Source organism: Rhodnius prolixus, unplaced genomic scaffold, assembly GCF_049639745.1.
Source record: "Rhodnius prolixus isolate KJV_2025 unplaced genomic scaffold, Rpr scaffold_6, whole genome shotgun sequence".
NCBI classification, from domain to species: domain Eukaryota; kingdom Metazoa; phylum Arthropoda; class Insecta; order Hemiptera; family Reduviidae; genus Rhodnius; species Rhodnius prolixus.
In genome coordinates this window covers 22,884,802-22,903,920 of record NW_027411634.1, presented here as the reverse complement: position 1 = coordinate 22,903,920, position 19,119 = coordinate 22,884,802, and the positions used below count along the sequence as shown (strand labels likewise).

Below are 19,119 nucleotides of genomic sequence, written 5' to 3'. Positions count from 1 at the left end.
TTAGACTGGAATGTTTTTCGATGGATTCATGCATTGAGGACCCTTTAATGCACCTGAAGTTGCTAACTTGTGTATGGACTCAGAAATAACTTGATTGATTTTAACCAAGCGTTCATATTTGTGTTAAGGATAGAGTTGAAATATACTCGCATGTACCTGTGCAGCAGCTTAAGTTACTAGCTTATTATATCCAGGACTGTTGGTGGGTAAGTTATTCAATTTTGTGTTATTGTATTCTTGTAAGATTTAACATTAATGAAAATAAAATCAGTATTCATGAAATAAATTATTATAATTGTTTAAACTCAGGTCAATAAACATCAAAGAAGTTTCAATACTCATTAGTTACAAAATATTAGGCTAGATCCTCTGTTGGTATAAACATTATGTTATCTTGTAACAGTTACTTATTGATCTAAGTTAAAACATAACACTCTTACTAACGTTAGAATAATACTGCTAATATAGAACCAAAATCTAACAAGATAATACAAAAAAAATAAATATTACAATAAAGGTAGGGTTATAAAGTTTGGTGAATTTACAAACATTTTGTCAGGCGCTTAGAATTTTCATTCGTTTAGAAGGAAGATAAATGCACCTGGACAATAACTTCCTATTTTTATTCCCGCTTCAGTATGTTCCATTTATCAAACGTTTGTGCTGAAACAAAAGATAACACCTATCCAGTTTATCTGGAAAATACATCACACTTCAAGAATATGAAGTAGTGGTAATTCATCTACTTTAACAAACATGTAACAAATTTTACTCCATATTTTTTGAGAAAGTAGTGTCAGGTTATGTTTACATGGAATATCTCTATCTGCAGGATCTCTAAAAATGCACGATTACAATATCTTCTCTTAGTACAGTTAAGGGATAGTATAAATTGAAAACAGTAAAAGTTGTTTTATGAATTATACGTGATATTGTATTTAAACATAAATATAATTGGTTGTATAAACAAGCAAGTAACCTCCTTTAGAGAGTGCTTTAAACTTGCGAAGCTAATATGTATTGTGTGGACCGGGTTCGATTCCCGGTCTTAGGCCTTGGATTTTATTTAATGGTTAAATGAGAAATAGTAAAGTACGTTTGCTATTCGCCTCCGTCCACGATACCTAGTAAATGGTAGTTGGACGTTAAGCCCCGCCTGAAAAAAAATAGGCAATTACTTACTTTGTCGCGTTTAACTTTTTTATTTTTTTACCCTACATGCGTCATGTTTCGAGAGCACACTTCACCAGATATTGTTTTTATTTATTTCTGGATATAACCCCACCACAAGAGCCCTCCTGCAACTCTAGACCATTGTTTAGAAACAGCTAGGTTTTCAAAAGCCTTTTTTCAGAACGTAATGAAGAAGTATTACTTCTTGTAATAAATGAGAGGAAATAAAATAGAAGAATTATCTTGTATTGGTTAGTTATGTTAATATTTTATCGTTTTATTTGGTTGAAATTCTCAGTAAAATAACTAATTTGGTAGTACAGTTTTTTAAAAATAAATGTTTTTTTAATTTAAAGTAAATTTTAGTATGCAAAATTACTTAATAAAGAAAATTTTATTTGTTTGTTACATTTGTAAAAATGATGCAATATTTCTTTGTTAATGAGAATCGATGTAATTGAAAATATTTGTAGTAAAAATACAATAAATTTATATTTTGTACAGAAAAAAATAATTTTAAAAAACCAAAGCGCTTTTGTGTGAAATGTAAAAATGGAATCAATGAATAAATGCAAATAAAACTTAAGATGTTCAAAAAAGATGCAATTTTTGTTCTGTTTCCTTCTCCTTTGAAATAAAAGAAAACATTATTTTCCTTTCAAAGAAAGAATCAAGATTTGCAGGATCGAGGATATGCAGAAGCAAGCAGTAATTTTGAAAGATTAAACATTTTAATTTAAAGTCTACCAATAAAAAAATTCTGGGTTAATCTTTACAATAGCCCACGGAGGTGTGGCCTATTTATTTTAAGCGCATGCGCAGTACAGCACACTTACCGTTGACTTTTTAAACTACTTCCCGCCAATGTTCACAATATATTCTTTTTAAATTTTTCAACTTCCCGCTAATGTGCTGTAGATACTTTTTTTTGAATTTTTTACCTATTAAATGTTAAGCGCGCATGCGCAGTACACTTACTGCAAAGTGACTTCTTCCTTTTCAACGTATTATCAGTTCCCGCCAGTGTCCCGTGTGTAACTTTAGGTGCGTTTTTTTTGAAAGTTCATAAAACATGAACGTTTAAAATCCACAGTTTTTCTTTTATTTAAAGCATGAATGTATGAGTGAGGATGGAGATGAAAGTTTCAAAATTTTGAATGGGTGTTGGTTTCGTTAGTAATAGATATGTAGGTCCGAAGTGTGATAACTAGGGAACGGATTCGTATGTATTTACATATTTTTTTCTAGGCAATTTACAGACGTTTTTCAACTAGAAGTATTCATACTGACACTCTTTAAGCCGTTTGAGTCTACTTTTATTTCACATATTTCCACATATTTGGATGTTATCGCATATTTATACATATTTGATTAAAATAAATAAATATTTCTACTTATTTAATCAAAATATGTACATATTTTTCATTTTGGGCATATTTTCATAATTGGGAGGTGGTTGACAGGAACTGTGAACCACAGACTGTAGGGCTGTGAATCACAGTGGGTACAATGGTTATTGTAATTTATACAGAATGCTGCTAAACAGTGACGGGCACTTGTTAGTTCTTTGAAGTTGTCTGACGTTGTCTGTTCTTTCAGCTCGTTCGTTGAAGTGTCCAATTCATTTCGTTCGGTCACTTAGTGTATTCTTTTTTGGGTGAAATGCCACGAACATCGGCCTCAAACAAACAACTGGTTGCTAAATATCTTCGCGAGTTTCCAGCAGAACTTTTTCGAAGTGATGGAGACATTTTGTACTGCACAGCTTGTGACAAGCGCGTTTCTTGCTCTCAACGTTCCCAAGTCACCCAATATATTGCCACCGGATCGCGCATAGAGAATAAAAACAGAAAGAAAGAGAGGACATCCTATCAAGCCTTCCTTACATCTCCATCATCAAGTAAGTCTACTCTGAGTACAGATCTGTGTCGGGCTTTGGTTAGAGCAGATATCCCTTTCCACAAACTTAAAAATCCTCATTTCAAAGGATTCTTAGAGACCTATATTGGGAAAAAAATGCCTGACGAGAGCACTCTGCGGAAAAACTACCTGGAAGATATCTATAAAGATACACTAACCAAAATTCGAGAACATATCAAAGATGGACCCGATTTGGGTGTCAATTGATGAAACCACTGACGTTGAGGGCAGGTATATTGCCAATGCAGTTATTGGAAAACTTGACAGTGATGCTGATGTGGATTCAAAGCCATTCCTTTTGAACTGTGAGGTTCTCGAAAAATGCAATCATTCCACCATTTCACGATTTTCATAAAAAAAAAATGTCCATTTTACTTAAATATTCCAGAAAATATTTTGAGAAAATCACATATTTTAATTAAATATTTGGCATTTTTAAATACATAAAAATCCGTTCCTTAGTGATAAGTATGAATTGGAGTCATTATTCCATGGGTGATCAAATGAGAGCATTATTTAAGGGAGTAAATAAAGTGTAGAAACAGAAGGATAGGGATTGCATTGAATAAGGTAGGCTTCTTTTCTTTTGTTTTTCATGTGTCTGAATTACAAATTAGTGTTGTGTTTGGATTAGTTGGGTAGTGAGGGGGGTGTGGGGAGCGAAGCCCCCATAAAAATAAAAAATAGATCAGGGGCGTGGGGCAAAGCCCCCACAAAAAGGGGGTAAATTAAATAAAATTATCAATCTTGAATTAATAATTCGAAGTGATTATGATTCGCCGTTACCATATAACCCGCCAAATTTAAATGTAAATATAAAATAAAGAAATATTTTTATATTTACATTTGAATTTGGCGGGTTATATGGTAACAGCGAATCAGAATCAGTTCGATATTAGGCCACACCTCCGTGGGCTATTGTAAAGATTTACCACAAAGTCTCTAAGGTGCTTTTTAGATTTTGTTTATTGATTCCGGGAGATTTCTAAAACTATCCACCAGTGCCCAGAATAGTTCCAACCGCGAATGGTCATCATGTTAGTCCTTAATTAAAACAAGTAAAAAAGAAAAACAGTCCTACCTGTAAGTATTACTTGAAGAAAAATCTACGAGATATCTCATTTTGTTTGGATGGTCTTGGCTGTTTCTGGCGTTACAACTTGATAAGCACAGTCACATATTTCACTATGTTCTTCGGAGTATGGATTATGTGATCCTCTATTTATTGTAATGCTTATGTTTTCATGCTGTTCCACTTAAACCAAATGTTTTGTGCCGATACCTTTTTTAGATTTTAATACTTAGTAAAAAGGAAATAAAAATAAATACTGAATAAATATTTTGAACAATGTGATGAAATAAAGATAGTTAAACCATATTAAATAGCAAGTGAAGTTGCAATTAGGAGTGATTGATTATAAAACATTAGATAAATTGGACGAGTGGAAGGTACAGAAATAGAGAAATGTCAACGGAATTAGGAAATAAATTTCTGGCTAGCACTTGACCACTTGTCACATCTCGCTGCTTATATTGAAACCAGATTGAAACCTTCAACTCCATATGCGTCACTAACAGACTTGCAACTATTAATCTACCTGAGCGTTTAATTATTCTATCAATAGCCCTCACTCCATATTAACTTTCTGTGTGGAGAGGTAGTTTTTTATTTCTTCCAGTTTTGTATTTATTTATTTTTCATTTTTATCTCCTACCGAGACAGACTTAATAAATCAAACCGAACTTATATCGGCTGGGCCACTATATTTACTCTGAACAAAAAACTGTCAGGTTGAAATCAAGCTTCAAGCTGAATTAAAGTTAATAATTATTTAATTAATTATAAAAAATTAATACTTTCCTTATAAAAAAAAATCATTTATACTTTAAAAACAATTAATTTTATAACAAGTAAATCTTAAAGTAAGCCCTTAAAATGCGAGGGTCGTTTGAAAAGTCCGTGCAAAAATAAAAACTACTTAAATTTTGGGGGTAAACCTTTTTTATTTTTCAACATAGTCTCCTTTTAGGCTTATACACTTCGTCCAACGCTGCTCTAATTTGTTGATCCCTTCCGAATAATAGGATTTGTCCAAGTCTGAAAAATAGCCATTCGTTTCTGCAATCACCTCCTCGTTTGAATAAAATCTTTTTCCCGCCAGCCATTTCTTCATATTGGGGAACAAATAGTAGTCCGAGGGAGCCAAGTCTGGAGAATAAGGGGGATGTGAAACGAGTTGGAACCCTATTTCCATTAATTTTGCGACAACTGCTGAGGTATGAGCTGGTGCGTTGTCGTGATGGAAAAGGACTTTTTTGTGGGCAAATCGTGGGCGTTTTTATTGCAGCTCGGTTTTCAAACGGTCCAATAACGATGAATAATATGCACCTGTAATAGTTTTACCCTTTTCCAGATAGTCGATGAGGATTATTCCTTGCGAATTCCAAAAGACGGTCGCCATAATCTTTCCGGCCGAAGGAACGGTCTTCGCCTTTTTTTGGCGCAGATTCCCCCTTGGTAACCCATTGTTTAGATTGTTCTTTGGTCTCAGGAGTGTAGTGATGTATCCATGTTCCATCCACAGTGACGAAACGACGCTTATAGTCCTGCGGATTCTTCTGGAACATCTGCAAACCGTCCTTGCAACACTTCACACGATTTCGTTTTTGGTCAAGCGTGAGCAATCGCGGCACCCATCTTGCGGATAGCTTTGTCATGTCCAAATGTTGATGCAAAATATTATGTACCCGTTCATTCGAGATGCCCACAGCACTAGCAATCTCACGCACCTTCACTCTTCTGTCATCCATCACCATATCATGGATTTTATCAATGATTTCTGGAGTAGTAACCTTAACAGGGCGTCCAGAACGTTCAGCGTCACTTGTGCTCATATGGCCACTCCGAAAATTTTGAAACCACTTATAAACTGTTCTAATCGAAGGTGCAGAGTCACCATAATGTTTATCAAGCTTCTCTTTAGTCTCCTCAGGCGTTTTGCCTTTCATAAAGTAGTGTTTAATCAACACACGAAATTCTTTTTCGCCCATTTTTTGAAAATCACTCGACTTCCTCGATTCAAACGAATGCCAAACACAAAGAAATAGACCGATCTGGCTGAAACTTGGTGTGTGTTCTTCCAAGAGATGCTACTAACTAAACATAACCTCGATACGCGCCAGTAGTGCTATTTCTCTGACTTTGCACGGACTTTTCAAACGACCCTCGTATATGTACTTCTACGATCCTTGATTACTATTGCCAAATGCTTGAAGAATTGATTGACGTGCATGAAAGTGCAACTCCCAACAATTATCAGCTTTTCAAGCCTTGTTAGCCATAAACCACCTTCAATTCCTTCAATTCTTATTTGAAATTTTTTATAAGAATCATGTTTTCATTCATAACTTCTAAAATATTGTTCATAAAAAAAAACCGTTCAAGTAAATTTTTCTTAAAAAAAAATAGAGGAATCTATTTCTGAAATAAAAACCCCACCTCCCCATTTGAAAAAATGAAGTTGATGCCTGTATCTCGCTTCTGGAAGCACCGAAAAAGAATTTACAACTTAAATTTGGATTTCTAACAAAAAACTAAGGGAACACGTATTTTTTAGTTTTCTTCTAGCTATCTTAGTTTCCGAGAAAAAGTCGTTATCCATATAGCTTGGGACAACCTGTATATTCTGTATGTCCTTTTCTCAGTACGTATTCATTAACTAAATTGGATGAACTATTTATCCTCTTAAATGACCACCTTATTTCCTAAACTTCTCATGCTTTTCTCCAACCATCCCGGCCTTCTTCATGGATATCCTTTTTCTAAAAGATCGTCCAAGTCTCCTCAGGTAGAGGAGTAAACTCGCAGTATCAAAATAATAAATCTCTTTTTAGTTCCTGCCTTCTTCGCTTCCTATTTCTTTCCTCTAATTTCAGCAATCGATACCAAGTAATCAATACATCACAATCCTTTCATTGTCCCCGATTCAACTTAAAAAATAAACGATCATTTCAACTTCCAACAAGAACATTCTCAATTCCTTCCATTTCTCCATCTAATTCCAACTTTTTCTCCATCTTTCCACCTCATTTTTAATAATAATATTCAGAAAAATTCAAATTAAAATACAAATGTGATGAACCCAAATTTTAGAAGTTCATCTTGCTTTCAATGAAATTTAGATTGCTTGGATGACAAATTGCTTCTTTTATAATCTTCACTAAAACTGTCTATTTATAAATTCAGAAGCCAATTTTAATGGTAGTTAATTTTAAATAACACGTAAATTTAGCAAAAATGTTTTGGTTTTTAAAAGCCTTATTTGGTTAAATCAATTGGTTTCTAACTTAATTGAAATAAGGGTCAGTTTGACACAGTGCCCTTTCTAGTGTACTATGGATCCACCTGTTACTTCGCAGGTCAGTGGGTTTGGATTTTCATTGTAACTGTCTACATATATTTTTTTTTTTTAAATATTGCTGATAATGAGTTTTTATCAAAAAAGATTATTTGTTTATTCTTCATTATTTAGGTGGAGTCAGGTGAATTGGACAAATTAATAATTTAACTGTAATAATTCTAAATCTAATCTAAATTACAAACTTTATGATGAACTTGAAATTTGCTAGGGAAATGCATCAAATTATTTTGCCAAGTCTGAGTTTAAAAAATTCGTAACTAAACGATGGGAAAGTTAATTAAATTATTTATAGAATTAGTCAAGATTTCAAATGCTTACTTTTCACAATTACATTAGAGAGTTTTTCTTATTTTAACAGAACATCTGACGAATAAACAACGTTCATGCTAGCACTGAATCTGGAGTATAACCGAAAGTATTATTATAAAACTCATTTTGAGTGAAGTGAAAATTAGGTAGCCGAGCATTTCAGCCTTATTTCAAGAAGATTATTTTGTTTAAGTGGTTGTAACACAAGAAAAAAAAATGTAGAGATTTTAAATACGTAAATATAAACAAAAAATTTTTTTCCTTATTTTACCTAAAAAGCTAATCAAGATTGTTCTAGTTCTACTTTTCTAGACATTCCTCTAAAAAATTGAATTTATTGAAGGTTGGTTTAATATTTAATACGATGGATGGTTTTGGTTTTTTCGGCCGTTGTTGATGGATGATTTTTGGGGGACATCGAGGTGCGGTCATCAATAAATACAAATTTTTTTGCTTTATATCAACGTTTCGGTAATTTTACTACCTTCTTCTGGGTATTATAAAAAGGTTTATGAAGTTTAATGTACTGTTGTCAACAGTTATGATGATATACATACATAGCTCTACATTATTTGGTATTATTTGATGGCTCCAAGATGGACTGTGGGACTGGGTCTGGAGTCTATGGGGTTAAACCCGAGGTACTCATTGAAAGATCTCTTGGGAGATACGCCACAGTCTTCCAGGCCGAGGTTTTTGCTATTAAAATATGTGCTGAGGAAAACCTGCGGATAGAACCTAGAAATAGGGAGATTCGTATCTTTTCGGACAGCCAGGCTGCACTGTAGTATCCTCGTATTCCTTCAGAATGACCTCTTCCCTGGTTTGGGAATGTAGGAAGGCCCTAGAACTACTGGCGCGGCACAACAAAGTTCGGTTGGAATGGGTGCCGGGTCATGTGGAGGGAATGAAAAAGCTGGCCAGGAATGGAGCTAACACTCCTTTCATCGGCCCCAGAGCCTGTCCTGGGGATCACCAGGGGTTCGGTTCGTGCGGCTCTCAGAGAGGTTGGATCTGGAGGGGAGCACGAAAAGAACTGGGTGATGTGTCCTGGGGTTAAACACAGCAAGACCTTGCTGCCTTGGCTGTGTAAGCAAAGATCCAAAGAGACCCTGTGTTTGGGCAGAAATCAGATTACTCTGATTACAGGCCTATTCACGGGGCACGGTAGGTTTAAGAAGCATCTGCGCAAGGTGGGGCTTATCAGCTCGGAGCCGTTGTGCAGATTATGTCAGGAAGAGGAGGAAACGGCCTCCCACCTGTTGTTCGAGTGCGTTGCAATCGAGCGTTTGCGCTATGAAACCTTTGGAACGCTGAGGCCTAAGGAGATAGTAGCGCAAAAAGAACTAGTAGGGAAAGTCCTCAACCTCTTTAGTAGGAGAGGGTTCGCTTACTAGAACTAAGAAGGGGCTGGCACAATAAGTCTTCTGTGGCTGCGGTGCCGTGGGGCGTAGGTCCCGTCCCGTCTACTATCTTAATCTTAATCTTAATCTTACATACATAGCTCTACATTATTTATTGATGACTGCACATCGATATTCCCCAAAAATCATTCATTATTATTTTGAAAACTGTACATTAAAATTAATATTCTGATACAATAAGGTAACCTGAAGTGAGGAAAACTCAATATATCCACATAGTAAATGATAATAGTATTCTAAATATAAAAACAAAACTATTAAAGTTGACTTTGAAAAAAATAAACAAACATTCAACAAAACCTACCAGAGAGGTTATAAAGTTGTATCGAGCAATTCCAACTCTAGAAAATAAAATCGATATAAATGCTATTCTGGAGGACAGTGCAATAGTGGAAGGGTGAGTTTCAGCTGACTGTACTCTCATAGTATCTATTCTAAAGTTTGGTCATTTAAATGTAGTACTGGAATTCTATTGTAGAAAACACCGATTAAAATTAAATAAAATATATAAATAAAAATTAGATAATAACTCAAAGAGGTTATCGTTTCCTTTGAATTATGTGGAAATATGTTATATCTGTGACGAGAAAGCTTGGCTAATTGAGACTGTTTGTGAGACTAATTGTGCTGTTTTTTAACTGGAAAGAGAGGTTAGTAACTCTAAACTTAATAAATTACTGGCAAGGCAAAGAGATCGTTTTTTGTAACTGTAACAGAGAAAAAGTCAATGAACCCTAGAAGTGCAGTGAAGCGGCTCGCCAACCACTTCAGAATAAAACAGAACAGTAGTAAAGCAGGCCATCGGAGCAGGCTCTGGGTCAGAGAAATTACCTAAACCCTCTCTCTTCACATGCTTTGGCCACCATTCTATCTATGGCTTGACAGCACCAAGCCTTCCCTGAGTGGAGTGTATTAATTGGAATTTTAATTGAGCGAAAAGGGCGGTCAGAAGTAACTGAAGAGTGAGCACACAGGTTTGTTTTTGGGCAAGGGCCTTCTTCATTCCACCCGCCACAGTGGCTTGGTTGGCTAGACACACAGGCGGTGTGGCTACTCATACATCCACGAGTGTATATGTGCCAGCCATTTAGATTGGAGAACAAGGGGTTGTAGAGATTATTTTGTATGTGAGAATGTTATATGTTATGTATGGAGTTAGTAACTTTTGTTCATGTATATGTTTGCATGTATCAGTTAGCTACAATTTCACTTTGTAATTCAAAGGGTTCCCTTTGAATTGTAACCTCTGTTATAAAAGTTAAAACAAATAAAGCTCACAATATAAGGTAAAATCTTCTTCTTCTTTTTTTTTTTTTAGTGGCAAACATTAACAAAATGGTTCGGAAGAAAGAGAGTCTTTATAATTAAGGCTAAATCTTTATAAATTAGATGTCATTCTTCAAAAAAACGCTGATAAAAATCTCAATGGTAATTCAAATTATATTTATTACATTTCTAAAATCTAAGAAAGCCTAGTAAAGCGGATGTTTTTTCTGAAGCATACCTGCTTTGCGGAGCTATCATTATAATATATTATTCTAATCAGAATTGCAGGGGTGCATATTGTAATGAAGTTGACCTGAGCAGAGGAGAAAGGCCTAGATTGTTCTGGGAGTTGAGCGACCAAAGTCGGTAACGGTCCACCACTGTGTTAACAAAAGGCCAGACTTTACCTGAGCCGGAGAAGAAAGGGCTAGATTGTTCTAGGAGTTTAGTGATCGAAGTCTATAACGGTCCACCACTGTGTAAACAAAAGGCCAGACTTTACCTGAGCCAGAGAAGAAAGGGCTAGATTGTTCTGGGAGTGGAGTGACCGAAGTCTATAACGGTCTACCACTGTGTAAACAACAGGCCAGACTTTACCTGAGCCGGAGAAGAAAGGGGCTAGATTGTTCAAGGAGTTTAGTGACCGTAGCCTATAACGGTTCACCGCTGTGTAAAAGCAAGCTAAGGGAGCGGCCCCAGTTGGGGTGGGGGGCAGCATGTGTTTTCCCAGCCAGTGAGTGGCAGGTGGGAGTGAGACAGACGTAGTTGGAGTGGGGCAGTCCCAGTTGGAGTGGGGGAGTCGCAGTTGGAGTTGCAGCCAGACAGAGTTGCAGTCAGTCTCGGTTGGAGAGAGTCAGAGTTGAGTCGGAGTTCGGCAGAGTTAGCCATTTATTTTTTGGTCTAGTTTTCAAATTTTCCAACCCCGATGCTGTATCTTCATTTTTAGCGGAGTTACGAGCAAAAACCTAATTGAGGTTTCATAAGGACCACTAGTTTTGACAATGATTATGAAAACTACACAAAAAATTGTGAAAAATGACCTTAACCCCGTTTCGACATCCCTAACATTAGTCGAGATATTTAAGATCAAAGTTACAATTTTATCTTTATTCGTGAACGGTTTTCAATATTAATTTTCCACCAGAAATACACGTTTTGGGAGGTCCTCTGACTGCAAAAAAAATTTGTTATTTTTGACGCAAAGAACAAAAATAATAATAATTGAATATTTTAAAGAATGTAGATTAATGTAATGGTTGTGGGAGAATCAGGATAAATTTGTTTTATCATCAAATAAAAGCAATCATCACATCATTTTAATGTACCCCGTATGTAAGACTTCTTGACCTATGATTTACGGTAAGACTAGCTTGCCAGGTGTTGGTTTAGTGGTCAAGAGCGTGGTCTTGTAAGTGGGAGATTCCCAGTTCGAATCTCGTGGGTGCAGTCATTCACAATACTTAATACATCATAACACTTTTTTTAAATAAAATGTAGTCATACGTGGGATTCGAACTGGGGACCATCCACTTACAAAGCCACGCTCTTGATTACTAGACCAACACCCTGGCTAGATATTCTTATTATAATTAGTATAATTATTATTTTATGTCCAACTGTTTACATCTTTGTGGTTGACATCTGCTAATAATATTACATATATTAAGCCAAATATAAACAGAATATCCTTTAAAAAAACATTTAAAAAGAAGTAATTTTAAACTACAATATGAAAACAGAAATTGTTTTTCTTCAGAAAGTTTATCTCTGTCAAGTCAGACAAAAAAAGCAAAAACTTACCAACAACCATGACCCAGGTTGGGGAAAACCTCAGCCAGATGAAGGCAAAAAAGTTTCTTACGTAATCGTTAGTTTACCATGGCATCGCTCTAAGGCAGTGGTCGCCAAACAGTCGATCGCGAGCTACCGGTAGCTCGCGGGGTAATTTTGGGTAGCTCACGGCCACAAACAAAATCCTCCCCAGCACCTCGGCAATAACCAAGAATACGTTGAAATTCTTTCAGACTTAAGACAACAATTCGATCAACGATTCCAAGATTTTAAAAGCATATTGATTGTGGCACAATTCGTCAACTCTCCTTTTGTAGAGATCGATGCAGAAGATTTCTCAGCTTGTGTTGTAAAACATTTGGGTGGAGATCAGGCTGCAGTTGAAATGGAATTTGTCGATTTTCAAAATGATCTGTCTCTAAGAACCCTTTCTACCACTGCAAATATTTGGCCTCTAGTCCCCAAAGAAAAATATCCAATTGTAATTCAAGTTGCATTGAGGTTGAAAGCTATGTTCAGCTCTACCTACTTGTGTGAAGCATCTTTTTCAAGTATGAAGTTCATAAAAAGCAAATATAGAAACAGACTGACCGATGAACATTTGGACAACTGCATCAGAATGGTTGCTACAACATACTCTCCAAACTTCAAGAAAATACTTGATGACCAAAAACTCCTCTCATTGAAATGTACATTTTAACTTTTTGTTACACTTACTGTTACTGTCAGATATGTAGATTTTAATACAAGAAATGTATGTTTGTAGGCAATAAACGTGTGTTAATTCCGTTTTGCGTACTTTCTTTCGTCCTGTATTCCTTGGTAGCTCACTAGAAGATTTATAAATGCTTTGCTAGCTCACACGCTCAAAAGTTTGGCGACCACTGCTCTAAGGTGAATGGCCAGTAAGACGATCTTAGACTTTCTGAAAGGCCATCGCAGAATGTCTGAACACATGAATCTGTGCGTCTAACAAGGGACGGCCAGTATTGCTTTGAAAGAATGAAAAAATAAATAGTATTTCCAATCGAAGTGAAGAGTGTTTAAGGCTGAGCGTTCAGTATTTTGGATAAGAAAACCTCGTGTTGAATAAGTCTATTCAATCAAACAACTGGAGGGTGCTGCAACTAGAAGGTTTCACAATAAATCCCCCACCTGGCGCACAGGGGGGCCAACTGACTAGCTAATCCCAGGAATCTAATCTAAATGCGTCCAATTTTTAGATTTGAGAATTATATTTAGAATATAGTAACAGATGAATTCATATTTTTGTAAAAATATTTTCTTAATAATCTTTCCATTTTGTACACATTAAAAAAAATAATGTGAAAAGTTACAATTACTTTTTTTACAGCTTATTATCGAAAAACTATTGCTTTTTCATATATTTTCAAGGGAGGTTTCAACCCATAAAACTTCTTTGTATGCGCCTATGTATACAGAAATTGACTGGAAAGTAAAATAATAAGAAAAATTAAAAATTGTATTTGTTTTATTATTTATTGTATTTCCACGTTTTCACAGTTCATTAGCTTTGTATTTTCATTATAAATCGGACAGTGCATATTCTATCCTAAAAAAACGTTTTAATTATTCAACAATGTAGATGTGATACTTCGAAAGAAGCTTGACATTCTCGATACCAAGAACAACATACGAGTAAAAACATCAACTTGTTCCTATTCTTACTTTTTAGCCGATTTTTAACATTTGTCTAATAAGAAAACACCTATCACATTCTTTTTAAATCTTTCTGAAATTAATTTGTTATCACTAGGGAACGGATTCGTATGTATTTACATATTTTTTCTAGGCAATTTACAGACGTTTTTCAACTAGAAGTATTCATACTGACACTTTTTAAGCCGTTTGAGCCTACTTTTATTTCACATATTTCCACATATTTGGATGTTATCGCATATTTATACATATTTGATTAAAATAAATAAATATTTCTACATATTTAATCAAAATATGTACATATTTTTCATTTTGGGCATATTTTCATAATTGGGAGGTGGTTGACAGGAACTGTGAACCACAGACTGTGAATCACAGTGGTTAAAAAAGTGTTTTTAAAAGCACCAAGTCGCATTAAAATGCTAAAAGATCTCTATCCAGACTTGTGCCTTCCGCCAGAACCAATATTGACAAGATGGGGTACTTGGCTGGAAGCAGCTCAGTATTACTATGAAAACTACAATAAAATCAAGAATGTCCTTTCACATCTCGAAGACGAAGCAGTAGCGATAAATACAGCCAAGTCTTTATTCGAGAAACCTAATTTAAGGAACGACCTTGCATTCATTTCTGACAATTGCGTATTTCTTGCACAAGCCATTACCCAACTTGAGTCCCAAAATGTTCGACTGACAGAAAACGTGTCCAACGTTAAAAAAGTCATCGAAAAGGTGGAAGGAATACCTGGGAGTAAGGGAGATCTGATCAGATCAAAACTGGTAGAAGTACTGAGCAAGAACAAAGGGTGGGAGACCATCTGCCAGATTTCTGATATTATCAGTGGAACAGAAGTCACCTCAGAACATCGCGTACCCTTTACAACCAACGAGATAACTTCTTTCAGCAAGGCACCTATAACATCTGTAGATGTTGAACGATCTTTTAGTCGTTACAAGTCCATCTTACGCCCAGATCGTCGTCACTTTACGTTCCAACATTTGAAATTTCATGTGGTTGCAAACAATTTCGAAGAGAGAAGTTTTCAAAATTGAAAATTTAACACATCTTTTTATAAATAGTAAAAATGTTCTTTGTTGTATAAATCATTATAACTTGTAAAAACAAATTATTTTGTTCCTAATAAATTATTATAAATTGTAAAAATGTTCTTTTCTTGTATAAATAATTATAACTTGCCCCCCCCCCAAAAAAATCCATTTTCATAAAAAAAAAAAATGTCCATTTTACTTAAATATTCCAGAAAATATTTTAAGAAAATCACATATTTTCCACATAATTGACGAAAATAAATGCATATTTTAGTTAAATATTTGGCATTTTTAAATACATAAAAATCCGTTCCTTAGTTATCACTGATAAAGGTAACAAATTAAAAATGTTTAATTAAATCAACCAACCCGGTTTTTCTTGATATTTTTAATTTTACAAATTTTTTTGTCTGGTTTTAATTTTCTTTTTTAAGCAGAAAAGGCACTAACACAATAATAATTCGTAATATTCACTCAAATATTAATTAAAATTTAGTTAATAGTAACAACAAATTATTTTTTCTGTAATTTAGTTTTTTATATTAATTTTAATTACATTTATCTTAAGGATTGCATATTATGAGTATAGTTAACAAAATACGTGACTTGGAATTGATTTTGCTTGTTGGTAAATTATTTGCATAAGATGGTTTTACTACTTAAGTGTTTACGTCATTAAAATACGTATCCCGATGGGATGAGTGAGATCATGGAGAGATGTAGAGTATGTGTATAAACAAATTTGGTTTAGAAATCTTTGCTAAAACCTCTAACATGTGTTAATCTCAGATTGTAACATCAACATATCCTCTCTTTCTCTATTCCAAAATGAGTCCATACACACGTATAGGTTAGGCTTGTAAACTTGTAATTCACATTTCAATGAACAGTATTTACATAGCGGAATATCCTTGACAATATCTTTGCTAGTGAACAAGTGAACTTAGGCTATCATTAAGAACCATACTCCTTCTCTTTTAACCGGTATAGACCGCAGCTTCTCTTAAGTCGTTAATGATGTGATTATTAAAGGAGATGCTAGTCAGTTTATATTTTCTGTATTTGTCGTGATAACTGAATGCTACACAAAAATAAATTATACCATCAATTTTACGGTTTAGTTCATATCATTCATCTTAGCTCAATATTTTCCATTATTTGGTAACTTCAAGAATTACTGTACATTTAATGGAGACAACTACTTGTTATTAATAATTAAATGCCTTATACTGCATGGTAGCGATGAAATCTGACAGGGTTTTAGAGACTTTTCATTTACGCCAACTCCAAAGGGCCTGAACCCACCTACAGCAGAAACCCAGTAGAGATTGTTTCTCTGATCTATTGGTCATGTGAGAAGACTTGCATTGATATTATTATAGAGGAATTAATTTTTGTGATTATATTGAGGAAATTCCTTGTAGTAGAGGCACAATTGTTATCGACCAACAGAAAATGATTTTACAATTATATTCTTGTTACGAGAATAATCAACAATACAATCAATGTTAAATACTTACAACACTTCCTTGAAAGGCTTTTCAGATTTGTTTTTACTATCTAATCAATAAAGAACAATTTCATAAAAACAGTAATTTCGCTTTCATAATGATTAGCCACTGATTAATACTTATTATTTCTCACCATGTGTTTATAAACTCAATAATGGCCGACTTTAAACTTAGACATTGAATAGTAGTTACAGGGAGAATGGAATAGATAGCGCTGCTATATCGTTTAGAAGGCCTCGGAACTTACAACTGTTACTAACAGCAATTGGCCTGTATTTCGTAAATCTTAAACCTCAGTTTTTCAGAAAAAAAAAAAAACTTGGTGATCTGTTATTTTTGGTAATGTTATATTTAATTCAGCCTACGTTGATAAATTCCCTTTTTCTGATCAGCTTAGATTTTAGAAATAGTGTAGTAAGAGATAATAAAAATAGTTGTAAATACAGTGGTGAAAACTTAAATGGCTGTCCCGTACATTATACAAATATCTTACAACTCTTTTAGGAGGCATTTTTAGTAAAATAGCATAATTTAAACTATTGCCTACTAGTGGATAGGTAATGGCCCAGTCAGTTACTTCAACTTACTTAATCTCACAACCTAAGAGAGGACAGTATTATTTCAGAAGGATTTTATTTAAGTTTCTGCTAAAACTAGAAGGTAAGTGTTTCAGATCAATCGTTTCCATTTGCTTCACAAAATATACTCTTACCCAAACACTCACTGACCCCATACACATTTATTTTATACTGATACTGATTTTTTAAAAACAGCATTTATTAGCCCTCATTAAGTGTGGACCGCCTTATAAGTCTGATTATCATGTGAATACTTAATTATTTTATTTTCATCGTAGTACATAATATTCTATTGGTGCTTCTTTGTTCTTTTTCCCTAACTGCTACATGGAATTGTATGAAATTGAGTTCTGACTACAAAATTTTAGCTGCTGCATTATTGGGGAGGTTAGTTTTTTGTTCTTTTCTCAAGCAGTATCCCAAAAGACTGCTTCTTAAGGATGCCTACGCTTAGATTCTGGAAAATAAAGTCTGCAATGTGGTTTGTAGATAAAAGGTTCTCTTGATTTAAGACAAAGCCTGTTCTAAATGAAATGATCACTGCATGGACAGGCTGGACAGTCAGGTACATTAATATTATATCGGATTGCTTGCTTCCTAAAGAGTATGTATTGTACCTTATTCAAAAGAAAAAAGAAGTGGGATGAATACACAAACTTCAAGACAAGTTTCGCCATTGTGATACAAAACTAGACAAGAGAGATGCACCAATGAATACAGCATAAAGATGGTGGTCTTACTTAAACTATAACCATCTTCATTTTAATTATTGATTAATTCATCACAGTACTGTACATTTATTGAGCCTTAAAAATATAATACAAATAGAAACTTACGAATAGGTTATTATTTAATTATTGATTACTTCTTAAACATTGTGTTGTTGAGTCAGTACACAAAAAATTATTGTTTTTATATGTTATTTATTTTCCCAATGTTTTGACAATCATTGATTATTTTCTTCAGGAGCTAATTAATAAAAAAAAATATTATGTGAAGACTGCCCAATTTTAAGGACTCAAACTTCGTGGAAGGGGAAAAAAATATTCAGTTTTTGGGTTTTACCCAACCACACAGCTATAAAAATGTTTTAAGTTGCCCAACGACCAACAATATCATCGTTTCAGATGTAAATAACTTAATTTTATTTTAGAAGTTCTGAAAGCTTGGAAATTTTTTATCCTTAAAGGCACACAAAATAAAATAAATCGACTTTTTATATTTTTATTTGTTTATCATGGTAATTTTTATTTTATTTTGGTTTTACAAATTTCTGTTTCGCACTTTTTCTTCTAAAAAAATGAAATAATAACGAAATTAATCCACTTAAAAATATAATTTTGAATATACATTGGGGCTGGTTATGAAAACAAAGTAGAGAGTTAAGTGAACTGAGTTCATCTAACGCGCTGGTTTTATTATCCTTGGACCAACCATCCTTCAGAACATCTCTTTAAATCCAGGCGGAGTGTGTAAGATTCAAGTTTATAAGTAACTTATGTAAATATTCTGTAGAATATATTATATGCCTTCCTCAACTTATCATACTTTAAAATCTTTCAAGTTAGCTTGAAAATCTGTTTTGTTTACATTTTTTCCAACACTTTTTTTGCAAAATGTAATTTGATCATCGCATCTCTTGTTTTGCTTTGTAAAGGCATATTTACATTTTCATAAACTGCTAATAAGAAAATAAGAGAACTTACGAGTATATGCCTTTTAAAGTCAAAGTTTTACTGTAATTTCACTATTTATAAAAAAATTCTAATTGTTTCGCTTTTAAAAAACTATAAATAGTTGAAGACTTATTTTTTTAATAATCTGTTGTCTCTTTTTCGACATTTTTACCTAAAAAAAAAAATCTGTATTGATAAGCAGTATTGCCGACATCTCACAAAATGGCATCAATACATTATGCTATGAAAACAAGCAGAGCATCTACGTTTTGTAAGATGAAACCTCATATTTAGCATAAAAATTGTGAGAGAATACAAAAA

General features: G+C 34.1%; 1 long non-coding RNA gene across 1 annotated transcript; it reads right to left on the bottom strand.

The window, feature by feature from the left end:
* Window positions 1–135: 135 nt before the first annotated feature.
* Window positions 136–16,692, bottom strand: LOC141461025 (uncharacterized). The gene is made up of 3 exons (XR_012462472.1): window positions 16,554–16,692; window positions 4,175–4,375; window positions 136–663 (listed from the first exon to the last, which is right to left on the bottom strand). It is a non-coding gene; the product is annotated as an uncharacterized lncRNA (long non-coding RNA).
* Window positions 16,693–19,119: the final 2,427 nt, after the last annotated feature.